Below are 16873 nucleotides of genomic sequence, written 5' to 3' on the forward strand. Positions count from 1 at the left end.
TATTAAGAAGATTAACCATTATTGTCGAAACATAAGCCCAAACTAATCACCAGATTAGTTCGGTGTTTCTTCAATAATGAAATCACGTAATCCAGTGGCGAACCTAATTTTTTTTTCCAAGGGGGCGTAAATTTTTTAAGAGTCTGTCTATTGCTATATAATAACTTTTTTCAGTCCAGGTTGGGTCGGATCCAGGGCGTAAAGTCTTTCCATGATTCTCATTCAAGTTAATAACTATCACATATTTAGTATTTAATACGGATTTCACATAATCACATTGATGATTGTACTCAATTATAACTCACATGGCATTAACTACTAAATAATAAAAAAGAACTATGTGATACAATTCGAGTTGATATGTAAATCTCTTAAGATAACATATCTTGAAATTATTGTAAAACAACTTCATTTTAGCACTTGTAATAACGTTTCTTGACACGACACAACAAAAAACAGTTGGCTTTATGTAAACAACGACTTTTCGTTATGTATTTTCACCTCATTTCCTCTCAAATACTTTTTTTTAACGCCACCTCCTCTAGAATACTAAACAAGTAATAATTTATTAATTTAATCAAGACAACCAACAATATCATTTATATACATAACTTTCTCCAAGTGTTATTGGTATTTAATGGTTGCATGAAACATTAGAGTCTGGTTAGTATATTTTTATCAACATATCTTTAAAAAATTTATATTTATGATAAAGTGTGACAAATAAATATATAGATGTATGTTAATCATGTAAACTTATTATGATAATAAAATAATCTAACAAATCTAATAAGAGTAAAAGTCAAAACTCATACATAAATACTAAATTATGTTAGCATACAATAAATAAAATATAGAGATACTTAAAAGAATCAAAATATAGCAAATAAGATAATTAACCTAAGGGATCTACAATCCTCCTGCATTTAATGTAAAAGGACCCGGTGAATACTGTTTTGTCTTTTAATGAAGAAAAGTAAAAAGTATAAAATATATATATAATCAAATCTTTGGCAAGTGGGTCTTCTTAAAAAGCAGGACAACCCAAAACCATCGTCTTCCTTGTCTTCTCTGTTTAGTAGGTCTGGCAATTCTGACACGAACACGATAACACGACACGAACCTACACGAAGTTAACAGGTTTCGTGTTTGACCTTAACAGGTTTCGTGTTTGACCTTTACAGGTTTCGTATCTAAACAGGTCGACACGATAAGACCTGTTTAAATTTCGTGTCTAAACAGGTTAAAACCCGTTAACCTGTTAAGACCCGTTAATGACCTGTTAATAGTTTTAAATTAAAAAATATATGAAATATATGGGGTGTGTCATGTGGACCCGGACATATATGGAGGCGGTATTCAACTCACCCAAAATTTTGAAATCCCACACTTCTAACTTCTTCACAGTTCAGACGCTCACCAAATAAACCCTAAAACTTCCTTCAATCGCCGACAGCCCGCTGCTCAACCCTTCAATCGCCGACAGCCCGCTGCTCAACCCTTCATCGCCGGCAGCCGCCGCTCAACCCTTCATCGCCGCTCACAGTTAAGGTAAATCGAACCTGTTGTTTCATCTGCTCACTAAACAAGGACAATAAAGACGAACCTGTTTATTAATATGCATATTATTTTCGAAATTGAATTTATGTGAAACTGTCATGGTGGTTTTCTTTTAAGGACAATATAGGGTTCTTAATTTGTTTATTTCGGGTTCAATTTCAGTGAAACTGATTATGTGATGATTGTCATGGTGGTTTTCTTTTATGTAGATAATGAAAAGCGAATCCATAAAAATTGACTGGCATGGTATATTGGCTTTAGATCAGCTTGTCTTTATTGGCTCATCATGACTTGTAAATGATGAAATTGAGTCTTCATGTTGATATACTTGCTATTTAATCAGAATCTTGTTTTGTTTCTTGATATAGTTGTTGTTCAATCAGATTAAGAACTGATTTTTTTTGTTTCTTGATATAGTAGCTTTTATTTAGATTTGTTTCTCAAATTGTGTTTTGTTTTGGATATAGTTGCTGATTCATTCAACATTAAAGTCATGAGCGATTCACAAAATAAAGTGGGGAAAAAGAAGGGCAAAAACCGGTATGTTGTTGGTTCAACTTTTATAGTTTTTGGTTAAATTTCCTTATAAACTTTTCGTGTAACTTATTTATTTTTTATTTATTGTAGGTGGATATGGATTCCGATTCTATCAAAGTCGACCTAGAAAATGATAGCTCTATGAATTTGGAAGATGATGAAGTTGGCTCTATGGAGGTAGATGATAAAAATCATAGTGGTGTTAGAAAACCCAAGGCAAAGAGATCTCGAAAGGAAAGATCAGTTGTTTGGCATTACTTTACCAAACAACAAAACAAAACTTTAGGCGGAAAGGTTCCATCAAAGTGCAACAAATGTGGTCATGTTCTCATGTTTGATAGTAAGCAAGGTACGGGAAATTTTACTCGACATATATCAAGCTGCTATGGTACTACTTATAAAGATGTTGGTTAAATGCTTTTAGATACTGACATGAAGTTAAAGGCATCCAGTTTTAGTCAAAATACGTTTCGTGAAATGCTTGTTGCTGCTATTGTGATGCATGAGTTGTCTTTGTCATTTGTAGAATATAAGGCATTTAGGGATTTGTTTAAGTATTTGCAACCCGATGTGAATATCATATCTAGAAATACGGTAAAATCAGATATATTGAAAATATATAAGAAAGAAAAGGAAAAGGTGAAAGAGATGCTTATGGAATCACCTGGCAGATTATGTCTAACTTCAGATTTATGGACTTATATTGCTACTGATGGGTATTTAGCAATTACTGTTCATTTTATGGATAAAGATTAGATTTTGCAAAAAAGAGTTTTATCATTTTCTTTTATGCCACCACCTCATACCGGCATTGCTTTATGTGAAAAAGTGTTGTTGGAAGGTGGAATTCTACTATTTTTTATGCTTGATGGCGCTCTTTATTATCGACGTGCTTTTTGTCATTTAGAATTAAGTGATTCTAATTTTAAGCATTGTCCAAATGCATTAGAGTGGGAAAAGATTAGAAAGATGTGTACTTTTCTTGGAGTATTTTATGATGTGACCAATGTTTTTTCAGGTACCAAATATCCGACTACAAACTTGTACTATCCACACATCTTTATGGCTTATCTTACGTTGTTTGAGGGTATGAGTTCAAATGATGGGTATATCAAGAATATGGCATAACTGATGATGACCAAGTTTCAAAAATATTGGTCAGATTTTAGTCTTACCTTAGCTATAGCCGTAGTGTTGGATCCTAGATACAAGTTGCAATTTATCGACTGGAGTTATTCACAAATATACGGAGAGGCGAGCCCCCAATATTGAAATGTTGATCAGTTTTTGAATTCTACATTTAATGAATATGTCAACATGTTAAATGTGGCCGGTGATGATAGAAGAGATGATCCAACACGTGCTTCAAATGCAAGTAAAGAGGTTGAGGACACAATGGATGATTCTACACATGCCTATGGAATGAGCGCAAGGCTTAAGGTAATTTATTTATATATTTATACATTGTGTTTAATTATTGACTAACTAATTTCCTAATTTTTTTTAGGATTTTGATCAATTTCAAAGTAAAGATTTTACAATTAACAAAAAATCAGAGTTGCAAATGTATTTGGAGGAGTCAAGGGTTGACAGAAGCTGTGAACTTGATGTGTTGGCTTTTTGGAAAGCCAATGAGTTTAAATATCCCGCACTTGCGAGAAGGGCAATGTCAAGCGATATTATATCTTCTGTGAGCTCATCGACACTAACTTGGTTCGAACCTACAAAGTACAAATAAATATACATAATAACATTAATAGAATAGAATACAATGCAAAAAACATAAAAAAATCAAGAGAAAAGACATTACAATAATCTCCAAATAACCAATCTTTTGTGCATATTAGAGCCTCAACGATATCCTTGCTAAGTGAACTTCGATGTTCATTAAGGACTCTTCCACTTGCACTGAATGTAGACTCCGATGCGACAGTAGATACCGGAATGGTCAAAAAGTCTCTTGCCATTCTCGCAAGTGAGGGATATCTAAACTCATTGGCTTTCCAAAAAGCCAACACATCAAGTTCACAGCTTCTGTCAACCCTTGACTCCTCCAAATACATTTGCAACTCTGGTTTTTTGATAATTGTAAAATCTTTACTTTGAAATTGATCAAAATCCTAAAAAAATATTAGGAAATTAGTTAGTCAATAATTAAACACAATGTATAAATATATAAATAAATTACCTTAAGCCTTGCGCTCATTCCATAGGCATGTGCAGAATCATCCATTGTGTCCTCAACCTCTTTACTTGCATTTGAAGCACGTGTTGGATCATCTCTTCTATCATCACCGGCCTCATTTAACATGTTGACATATTCATTAAATGTAGAATTCAAAAACTGATCAACATTTGAATATTCGGGGCTCGCCTCTCCGTATATTTGTGAATAACTACAGTCGATAAAATGCAACTTGTATCTAGGATCCAACACTACGGCTATTGGTAAGACTAAAATCTGACCAATATTTTTGAAACTTGGTCATCATCAGTTCTGCCATATTCTTGATATACCCATCATTTGAACTCATACCCTCAAACAACGTAAGATAAGCCATAAAGACGTGTGGATAGTACAAGTTTGCAGTCGGATATTTGGTACCCGAAAAAACATTGGTCACATCATAAAATACTCCAAGAAAAGTACATATCTTTCTAATCTTTTCCCACTCTAATGCATTTGGACAATGCTTAAAATTATAATCACTTAATTCTAAATGACAAAAAGCATGTCGATAACAAAGAGCGCCATAAAGCATCAAAAAAGTAGAATTCCACCTTGTAACAACATCTTGCCTTAACCCCTTTTTCTTCTTAAAGAAAGCAACTGAACACAATCCAAAAAATTTTCCTTCCTTTGTTGAGAACCTTTCACATACTTGATACTTTCTCTAACTTTATAAACACACTCATCAATTTCTTTTAACTCATCTTGCACAATCAAGTTCAAAATATGTGCACAACATCTCAAGTGAAAAAAATTACCCTTAGAAACAAGTGGTGACTTTGCATTCAGTTGTTCTCTCAAAAGCCCAATAAAAGTGTCATTAGAAGAAGCATTATCTAACGTCACAAAGAATATTTTGTTTTCTATGCCCCACTCTACTAAAATAGAGAACACTTTTTTCACATAAAGCAATGCCGGTATGAGGTGGTGGCATAAAAGAAAATGATAAAACTCTTTTTTGAAGAATCCAATCTTTATCCATAAAATGAACAGTAATTACTAAATACCCATAAGTAGCAATAGAAGTCTATAAATCTGAAGTTAGACATAATCTGCCAGGTGATTCCATAAGCATCTCTTTCACCTTTTCCTTTTCTTTCTTATACATTTTCAACATATCTGATTTTACCGTATTTCTAGATATGATATTCACATCGGGTTGCAAATACTTAAACAAATCCCTAAATGCCTTATATTCTACAAATGACAAAGGCAACTCATGCATCACAATAGCAGCAACAAGCATTTCACGAAACGTATTTGGACTAAAACTAGATGCCTTTAACTTCATGTCAGTATCTAAAAGCATTTGACCAACATCTTTATAAGTAGTACCATAGCAGCTTGATATACGTCGAGTAAAATTTCCCGTACCTTGCTTACTATCAAACATGAGAACATGACCACATTTGTTGCACTTTGATGGAACCTTTCGCCTAAAGCTTTGTTTTGTTGTTTGGTAAAGTAATGCCAAACAACTGATCTTTCCTTCCACTATCATTTGCCTTGGGTTCTCTAACACCACTATCATTTTTATCATCTACCTCCATAGAGCCAACTTCATCATCTTCCAGATTCATAGAGCTATCATTTTCTAGATCGACTTTGATAGAATCGGAATCCATATCCACCTACAATAGATAAAAAAAATAAATAAGTTACACAAACAGTTTATAAGGAAATTTAACCAAAAACTATAAAAGTTGAACCAACAACATACCGGTGTTTTGCCCTTCTTTTTCCCCACTTTATTTTGTGAATTGCTCATGACTTTAATGTTGAATGAATCAACAACTATATCCAAAACAAAACAAAACAAAACACAATTTAAGAAACAAATCTAAATAAAAGCTACTATATCAAGAAACAAACAATTCAGTTCTTAATCTGATTGAACAGCAACTATATCAAGAAACAAAACAAGATTCTGATTAAATAGCAAGTATATCAACATGAAGACTCAATTTCATCATTTACAAGTCATGATGAGCCAATAAAGACAAGCTGATCTAAAGCCAATAAACCATGCCAGTTAATTTTTATGGATTCACTTTTCATTATCTACATAAAAGAAAACCACCATGACAATCATCACATAATCAGTTTCACTGAAATTGAACCCCAAATAAATAGATTAAGAACCCTATATTGTACTTAAAAGAAAACCACCATGACCGTTTCACATAAATTCAATTTCGAAAATAATATGCATATTAATAAACAGGTTCGTCTTTATTGTCCTTGTTCAGTGAGCAGATGAAACAACAAGTTCGGTTTACCTTAACTATGAGCGGCGATGAAGGGTTGAGCGGTGGCTGTCGGTGATGAAGGGTTAAGCAGCGGCTGTTGGCGATGAAAGGTTGAGCAGCTGGCTGTCGGCGATTGAAGGGTTGAGCAGCGTGCTGTTGGCGGTGAAGGGTTGAGCGGCGGGCTGTCGGCGATGAAGGGTTGGGCAGCGGGCTGTCGGCGATTGAAGGAAGTTTTAGGGTTTATTTGGTGAGCAACTGAACTGTGAAGAAGTTAGAAGTGTGGGATTTCAAAATTTTGGGTGAGTTGAACACCGCCTCCCCATATTTCCGGGTCCACATGACACACCCCATATATTTCTGTCACACCCCAACCGATGGCGGAATCATCGGGGCGCGGCACTAGGCGAATCAGATTGCTCAAGAGAATCCATAACAACTATATTGCGATAATATTTATTACATTCGTTATCCTATACTAACAAACAATACAATCACATAAGTCATCACAGACTTCTTGTCCTCTCGAACAATTTAAATCCGACAACTTAGATTTTAGGTGAGTTTCTAGACTTCCTAGCTTGATTTGATGTAGACTTCAACTAAACCTGCAACAAACGTTAACATAAAGTCAATACAAAAGTATTGGCGAGTATACAAGTTTGATAAGTAATAGTATAATAGATTAAAAAGTGCTGCGAATTCCCACATGCATAAACATAATACACGACATATATACTCACAAAACTGATACTACCAGCTAAGTCCTCGATGTTCGATTCTTCGATGGCATAACTAGACCCCATCGGGCGCAATAGTACTATACTAGTCGTGGTGGGATGTCACGAGTATAAGTCCTAGCACATATGTAACTAGCATCACGTATATCTATGCAAACAGTTATTCGCAAGTGATAAATCGACTGATTGAATTACTCATTTGATAAGTTCGATTTATAAGGAACGTATGTTACACCCAAAATTCGTTAAAAAGGGGTCAAGTATACTCACAGTGCGTATTTGGTTGTATTGACGGGATAATGCCTGAGAATGCCCTGATTTCAGATTGATTTCATGAGTATTGGATAGCGCGTCAAATGATAACGGAATACACGAAAACGGATGGTAATTAGATCAAAGGCTGGCCCGTTCGGAGGGGCTGTCCGATCGACTCGCCTGTCCGATCGGCTGGCCTGTCCGATAGGCTGGCATGTCCGATCGGCTGGCCTGTCCAGCTGTATTCGACAATTTTGCAAGTTTTTCGGTGGTTTTGGTCGAGACGTTTGCTGGGACGCGTTAAACAACTGAAATTCCATCAAAACCGGCTTGTTCTATCGGCCGGGAATCACCCCGTTCCATCAGAACTCGCCGTTCTTGGCGGTTTTCCCTTGTTTAACCTGAAATTGGTTGTTTCATCGTTAGGAATCAGGTCTTTGACCAACACGACACTAATAATTAGTAGAAGATCGATATAAGCTCTGATTCAACCGTTTTTGAATACTTTGAGAGTAAAAGAGTTGAAAGAAGGTTGGAAAACCATCCTTCAATCCACTTATTCATGATGATGTGTAGATCTGATGTGAAAACCTTGTTTATTCTTGTGGAAATCCCTTAGATCTGAGTTGTTCTTGGTGGAATGAGGCCAACCCTTGAAGTTCATAAGAACTTCATGATGACATCACTCTAGAACACCTCAAATCCGTTGATTTCACGGTTAAAAGTTGAGATTCAAAAGATAGAAAGGTGAAGGAGTGCATGTAGATCATAAAAGTACAAGATTTGAGGTAGAAACTTACAAGAATCACGAGAAATTGAGAGGAAAGAGCCCCAAAGCGTGCTGGTCGAGTGAGAGCTCCACATCAAGGCTATTGATGTGAAAGTGGAGGTATTTATAGGCAAGAGAGGAGAGGAGGTGGTGTAGTGAGTCAGATAGGTCGGATATCCGATCGAACAGGACGGTTGTCCGACAGGACGGCTATCCGATCGAACAGGGCGGCGCTCCGACAGGACGGCTGTCCGATCGATCAGGACGGCGCTCCGACAGGACGGCTGTCCGATCGAACAGGACGACTGTCCGACAGGATGGCTGTCCGACAGGACGGCGCTTTGACAGGACGGCTTGTTCGACAGGACGGCGCTCTGACAGGACGGCGCTTCGACAGGACGGCGCTCCGACAGGACGACGCTCCGACAGGACGGCTGTCCGATCGAACAAGACGACTGTCCGACAGGACGACTGTCCGATCGAACAGGATTACTGTCCGACAGGACGGCTGTCCGACAGTACGGCGCTTTAAGTTTTGGCGTTTCGTTTTAATCGTTAAGCGTTACGATAGTTTGGTTACACATTTTCATATATTTATATTATTATTTGTTTATTTATTATAATTAATCACAAAAAGGGTCGTATATACGTATCTATATATCCAATATTCGGTGCGATGATCGAGTTACGCGTGCCTTCGAGTGCGTTCTTCGATGTGATGTGCAACAAGGATTATCGGGGCACTACTTGCTCGTATTGCCGTCATTGTCACGATGGCTGGAGTCATGGTACTCACCTGAAAGTCCTTGTTAGCGTTGATTGTTTATATTTTGACACCTCACGGTTATCGAGGAGGGTAGATTAAGTCCTCACTCAACATAATCGTGAGTGTTATTATTTGCGAAAAAAATAGCTTGTAATAGCGATAGAATATGCGTAATTATTCGATTATACTTCGATATAGCGATGTACCTGATATTGTTACATTATGATCCGAATCTCTGGTGCTAGGCGTAACGAGTATAGCGAGTATTAACAACGCACGAAAGTGCGGGTCGTTACAGTCTCCCCTGCTTTAGGAAATTTCGTCCCGAAATTAATCCATTAGTAGGGTCGTAAGAGTTGGTGCGAATGAGAGTAGCGGTTAAAATCGTCTAGGTAAGCGAGCGATCGATTAAGATTCGACGAGCGAGAGCGGTGAGAAGATACGATTCGAATAACCAAAAGCGATAACACACACAAAAGCGATTCCATAGCGTTTTAAACTTACCGATAATCGATTAATCTTCGAAGATATTTAGGAAAATCCCCTCATGGCGCGGCGCTAACTGCATCAATGTCCACACCAGCGCTATGGGAAGGGTTTTTGTTAGTTTGATAACAGATTTTGAGTTATACATTTTAAAAGAATTTGGCGGCAAAATAAGTTTAAAGAAAATTTTCCTACAACGCCCCGTGTCCAGCGAACACGGGGGCGTGCCCAGGAAGCAGCAGAAAAGACAAACCAATAGAAGCTTCCATTGCCCACCACAAGCAAAAGTTCAAGTGTGGGGGTATTTGATGTGTGTAAAATGCAACATATAAAACACATCAATTAAGGCATAAAACTAACCCTTTTTAAGTACTAATGTTGGAAAAAGAGTGTTTTTGTCTTCCTTTTGTATTTTCAGGATGAAATGAGCTCAAAATCACAAAAGAAGCAAAAAGACCACTAATTCTACCATAAATACAAGAAAAGGAACAAAAGTAGACTGCCCGGACCCTCAACGGCACCTCCCAAAGCAAAAAGGAAGAAACAGAGTCTGAACACGCCCCGTGTCCAGCGAACACGGGGGCGTGCCCAGGAAGCAGCAGAAAAGACAAACCAATAGAAGCTTCCATTGCCCACCACGGGGCCGTGTCCAGCGAGCACGGGGGCGTGGTGAAAGTACAGCAGGCGCATTAATTGTAATTCGCAATTACAATTAATGAGGAGAGAGAGTGTCAGGCGGGCACGGGGCCGTGTCCAGCGGACACGGGGCCGTGTCCAGCCTTCTGTTCAGACTATAAATAGAGGAGCTTGGCTTCATTCTCTCTCATCCCTTGGCACACCACCTCTCTCACACCTCATCCACCACCCACCACCACCATAACACCATCATCCACCACCATCATCCATTGTCTATCGTAGAGTGTGTGAGTCGTCTCGGGATCCAAGATTGATCGTAAGAGTTCTTGACAATCAAGGCCATGTTTGCCTAAGTCTCTTACATCACTTGGTGAAGACAAGTGTTTAGTATAATACTTTTTATTTTTAATCTTTTGCACTTTTTATTTGGTTTTGTATTAATGACTTTAATAACTAGTTACTTATGTTGAATGTGATCTTTCCTTATCGTTTGTCCGTGGTGTCTTGGCGTTATTTTACTGTCTATATAAAATAAAAGATTTTCACCATTCATATCTCCACGGTCTATATGGAGGTATGTTGGCTACCTGGTCGGGGGTTAAGGGAACGGTTTGGTAAGGGTCTTGCCCTTGTTCAGCGTTTAGAGGTCCTGCTTGGGACCTGGGTCAAATTTAGTAGGATCTCCTTCAATGCCCATAGGTATTGGATGGCGGGGATCCAAACTCTTTGACCCCCTCATAAGTTAACTACTATTAATACTATAACCCGGCTATTTAGGACTGTATCCCTGCTGACTCAGACTACTTAGCCGAGGGTAACGTCACCGCCAAAAGCGGGGCCTACCATAATTTGCATTAATAACTTAATTCATTATCTTTCAATAATCCGACCCTTTAGGATTGTATCCTTGCTGACTCAAACTACTAGGTTGAGGGTAACGTCGCCTTCAAAAGAGGGGCCTACTACAATAACTAAGATAATCTCTTAAACAAGTGCAAAAGTGCGAAAATAATCAAAGGTTATACTAATACACGTGTCGGATCCAAGTGATTCATCTTGTCTATCTGTTTTTATTTTATTTTTATTTTCAGCATTTAGTTAGTTTTTATTTTTATTAGTTTAAAACATTTTTCTAACTTTTTGATTTGATTAGACGTTGAGGATAAACCGGTATTAAAAGCTCTTGTGTCCTTGGACGACCTCGGTATCTTACCAACACTATACTACGTCCACGATGGGTGCACTTGCCCATATGTGTGTTTAGTGTTAGTGAATATCGTGTTTTATAAATTTAAAACTTGGCTAAAAGTGTAAAAAGGGCTTAAATATACATTAAAAATATATACACACTGACACGCATCAAGTTTTTGGCGCCGCTGCCGGGGACACAAGGATTTTAAGAAAGCTTAAAATCGACGGCCTAATCAGTTTTTCAAAACCTTTTTAAAACGCGCGCATTTTTCTGCATTTTAGTTTAGTTTTGCATTTACAGTAGCCTGAACACGGGGCCGTGCTCGCTGAACACGCCCCCGTGCTGCATATTTTTAGAGTAGATACCCAGATACAGAGTCTGAACACGGGGCCGTGCTCGCTGAACACGCCCCCGTGCTCAACGTGACCAGTAACTTTAATTAAAACGCCCAGATACAGTCCCTGAACACGGGGCCGTGTCCACTCAACACGGGGCCGTGTCCAGCTTCTGTTTCCGTCTTATTTTTGTTTTCTGGTCCCGAGACTCAGTTGTGGTCTGTTGAGTGATTCTTATGGATCAATACTCAAGAGGTTACAACTACACCTATGATGAGGATGATTATAGGGGTAATTATTGCACTAATTGTCGTAACACACGCTCGGTTCAATATAATACTTCATATCAACCATCCAATTCATACAACCATTATGAGGAGCCCAGGTACGAGCCATCAACTTCATACACATCCTATGAAGACCAAAGGTATGAACCTCCTCCCTCATACTCATATTTTGATGAACCAAGGTATGAGCCTTCATACTCATACTTTGAAGATTCAACATATGAGCCACCACCTTCATACTCTTATTATGAGGAACCATGGCGTGAACAACCCACCTCATATGAGTACTATGAAGAACAAAGTTTCGACCCTTATCCATCATATACTTACAATGAAGAACAATGGTGTGAACCATCTGCTTCATATGAGTACTATGAGGAGCCAAGGATCAAACAACCGGATTCAAGCTTTGAGGATCCAAATTCTTTCAATCTCACCGAAGTGACCAATAGGATATTAGAACACATTAAAACTATCGAACGTTGCATAAAAGAATCTCGCGCAAGGGAAGAGGAATCCCGCGCAAGAGAAGAGCTAAAAAATGATAATAACGTAGAGATAGTTGAAAGTGTAAAAATGGAAGAACAAGAAAGTGAAAAACCGACACATGAGTTAAACAACGAAAATGGTGAGTCCGATAATGTTAAAATTCAAGAAGAGTCTAATTTTGAAGAAATTAGCCTCTTGTCACCTACTTTCGAAAACCATTGTTTAATAACCCCTCATGCTAAGTTTTTAAAAGAGTTAAACACTAGTGCTAAAATCAAAGACTTAGTAAGTGTTAAGTTAACTAATGATCAAACCTCGCTAATAAAAGAAGACCCTTTTGAAATTAACATTACACCGGTTCCATGTTTCTTTCAAAATTCATTTATTAGTAAGATCACCATCGATAAGGATCTTTGCGTTAACATAATGCCTAACTATATTTTTGAAAAATTAAGTGTTAGTGATTTTTCTCCACTTCAAATACCCATTTTTCTATCCAATCGGAAAGTAATAAAATCAATCGGTGTAGTTGAAGATGTTTTGGTTCAAACAAATCAAATGGTAATCCCAACCGACTTCGTCATCTTAGATGATGCCCCCTTAGTCTTGGGAAAACCTTTTGTACAAACTCATAGAGCTTTGAAAAACCGGAAATTCAACAATCTACCTCTTCAATTAGGGGCATTCAAAAGGAGCATAGATCTTGAGCGCTCAATGAAATATCCTTTTGGCAACAATGACCCCCTAATTGAAGATGAAGCTGAACCACCCGATACAACCAACGAAGAGGACCACTTTGTTGAGGAAGAGATAGCCATAGAACAAACTTTTAAGGTTCTTGATCTAGATGAGCCACAAAATAAGGTGTCTTCTAAAGACCCACCCATTGAGCTCAAAGAACCTCCTAAAGGTTTGGAATATGCTTTTCTAGGCAAAGAAGGTAGTTTACCCGTAATTATTTCATCTAAATTAAGTAATATAGAAAAAGAGAAATTAGTTAACTTACTTAAAAAACACAAAAACGCGATCGCTTGGAAGCTTGTAGATATTAAAGGAATAAGCCCTTCCATGTGCACGCACAAAATATTAATGAATGATGACTACAAGACGGTAATTCAACCACAACGAAGAGTGAACCCCAATGTTCAAGAAGTGGTTAAGAATGAAGTCATCAAACTACTCGACGCCGGACTAATCTACCCTATCTCCGATAGCCCGTGGGTAAGTCCCGTTCAAGTAGTCCCAAAGAAAGGAGGTATGACGGTAATAACTAACGAGAAAAATGAATTAATACCAACGAGAACCGTCACAGGATGGAGAGTCTGTATAGATTATAGGCGATTAAATGAAGCAACTAGGAAAGACCACTTTCCTTTGCCCTTCATTGATCAAATGTTAGAAAGATTATCCGGTCATAAATTTTATTGTTTCTTAGATGGTTTTTCAGGTTACTTTCAAATACCGATAGCGCCAGAAGACCAAGAGAAAACAACTTTTACATGTCCCTACGGAACTTTTGCATATCGACGCATGCCATTTGGTCTATGTAATGCGCCTGCAACATTCCAACGTTGTATGGTCGCCATTTTCCATGATATGATCGAAAAGACAATGGAAGTCTTCATGGATGACTTTTCCATCTTTGGAGACTCATATGACCAATGCCTCGATAATCTTGAACGAATGCTATCCCGATGTGAGGAAACTAACCTCGCCCTTAACTGGGAAAAATGCCATTTCATGGTAACAGAGGGAATAGTACTCGGTCACAAAATCTCAAGCGAAGGAATGGAAGTTGATCGAGCAAAAATAGAGACTATTTCTCGATTACCTCCTCCATCCTCCGTGCGAGCAATCAGAAGTTTCCTAGGACATGCCGGATTTTATAGAAGGTTTATCAAAGACTTTTCAAAAATTTCAAGGCCTCTAACAAAATTACTTGAAAAAGATGCACCCTTCATCTTTGACAAGGAATGCAATCAAGCATTTCTAACCCTCAAGGAAATGCTAGTCAATGCACCTATCATGATAGCGCCAGATTGGAAATTTCCTTTCAAAATCATGTGCGATGCAAGTGACTTTGCTGTTGGAGCAGTCCTGGGACAAAGAAAAGAAAAACATTTCCACCCAATTTATTATGCTAGTAAAACTCTTAATGATGCGCAAGAAAATTATACAACTACAGAAAAAGAATTACTAGCGGTGGTATTTGCTTTTGATAAATTTCGTTCTTATCTTGTTCTTTCTAAAACAATAGTCTATACAGACCATGCAGCCATCAGGTACCTTTTCAAGAAGCAAGACGCAAAACCCCGTTTGATAAGATGGATTCTACTCTTCCAAGAATTCGACATTGAAATCAAGGACAAAAGAGGAGCAGAAAACACTGCTGCAGATCATCTCTCACGCTTAGAAGACCCAGCTTTGGAGACAACCAGGGACGAGCAAATCAACGAGAAATTTCCCACGGAATCCTTGGAAATGATAGAGAGTAGACAAGAACCATGGTATGCCGACTACGCTAATTTCTTAGCTAGCGGTGTAGTCACCAAAGGATGGCCACATCATCAAAGAAAGAAATTCTTTGCTGATGTAAAGCATTACTTTTGGGAAGACCCCTATCTTTTCAAAATGTGTGCTGATCAGCTCATCCGAAGGTGTGTCTATGGTAATGAAGCACGAAGAATTCTCCATCATTGTCATGAAGGTCCATACGGAGGACATCATGGTGCCGCAAGTACCGCATGAAAGGTATTTGATTCAGGATTTTACTGGCCGACCATTTACAAAGATGCTCAAAACCTTGTAAAGACATGCGATGCATGCCAAAGATCAGGTAATATTTCTTCCAAAAACGAAATGCCTCAAAATGGCATTCTCGTCTGTGAAATCTTTGATGTGTGGGGACTCGATTTCATGGGACCCTTCCCACCTTCAAAGGGAAACAAATATATACTTGTGGCAGTAGATTACTTGTCTAAATGGGCAGAGGCCGAAGCTCTTCCAACAAACGATGGAAGAGTGGTGGTAAAATTTCTGAAAAAGCTGTTCTCTCGTTTCGGGACACCAAAGGCTTTGATAAGTGATAGAGGTACCCATTTTTGCAATCATCAACTCGAAAAAATATTAACAAGGTATGGGGTCTATCACCGGGTCTCAACGGCATATCATCCTCAAACAAATGGGCAAGCCGAAGTGACTAATCGAGGTTTAAAACGAATACTTGAAAAAACCGTAGGAATAAATAAAAAAGAATGGGCCGATAAATTAGACGACGCTTTATGGGCTTTTCGAACTGCTTATAAAACCACTATAGGCACAACCCCATATAAACTCGTCTATGGAAAAAGTTGTCACTTGCCAGTAGAAATAGCTCACAAAGCCTACTGGGCAATAAAAACGTAAACTTAGATTTGGAAAATGCCGGTAAAAATCGATTTTGTCAAATAAACGAATTAGACGAACTTAGGAATTATGCATATTCTAACTCCGAAATTTATAAGGAAAGAATGAAAAATTTGCATGATAAAAATATTAAATCTAATGAATTTCGGGTTGGAGACCAAGTTCTGTTGTTTAATTCATGACTTCGATTATTTCCTGGTAAGTTAAAATCTAGGTGGTCAGGACCTTTTTCCGTCACCCATGTTTTTCCACACGGTGCAGTAGAAATTAAAACTCGAAATGGGACACCATTTAAAGTCAATGGCCAACGGCTGAAACTCTATCGAGGATCCATTGAGGATGAGGAAGAGGAGATCTCACTTCAGACGGTTAACGAATAAATTCGTACCCGACATGTTACAGGTAAGTGTACGTTTAAAAACCGGTAAATCATTTTTCGGAAATAAGGGGCATGCACACGAGCACACACAAAAAAAAAAAATTTCAAAAACTTTGCCCGGCACGGGGCCGTGTCCGCTGGACACGGGGCCGTGTCGAGGCGACTGTCGGGATAAAACCCTCTTTTCCTATCAGTTACACCATTCCACACGCCCCGTTTAGCCGAAAACTCTCTGGTTAGAGGCGATTTTCTGCGGATTTTCAACGTCACACCAAATCTAACAACGTCAAGGTATGATTCTATCTTCATTTGTAGTTAGATTAGTTACTTGCATGTAGTTAAAACATCAAAAATTGGGGAAAAATCTAGGGTTCTTCATGTTCATCCGGATCGAACTCAAAATTTTTGATGAAATTTGTTAGTAGTAGTTTAGATTAGTGTAGTAGAAAGTATCTAGGCAAGTATTGTTGATAGATTTGTCCGATTTCCAAATAAAACCCCAAACCCTTGTTCTTGAACCGAAAACAACGAAATTGAAAGGGTAAACGGTTTGTTATGGGA

The 16873-nt window shown here is 38.1% G+C and overlaps 1 long non-coding RNA gene across 2 annotated transcripts; it reads left to right on the forward strand.

Moving 5' to 3' along the window:
- Nucleotides 1–2192: 2192 nt before the first annotated feature.
- On the forward strand, nt 2193–3652 carry LOC110934633. Of its 2 annotated transcripts, XR_002588507.2 has the most exons (3): nt 2193–2446; nt 3441–3537; nt 3605–3652. It is a non-coding gene; the product is annotated as an uncharacterized LOC110934633 (long non-coding RNA). The 2 variants fall into 2 exon arrangements; XR_004883535.1 differs by lacking the exon at nt 2193–2446 and having other exon boundaries at nt 3378–3537.
- The last annotated feature ends 13221 nt before the right edge of the window (nt 3653–16873 follow it).

This window comes from Helianthus annuus, chromosome 16, assembly GCF_002127325.2.
Source record: "Helianthus annuus cultivar XRQ/B chromosome 16, HanXRQr2.0-SUNRISE, whole genome shotgun sequence".
In the NCBI taxonomy this organism is placed as follows: Eukaryota; Viridiplantae; Streptophyta; class Magnoliopsida; order Asterales; family Asteraceae; genus Helianthus; species Helianthus annuus.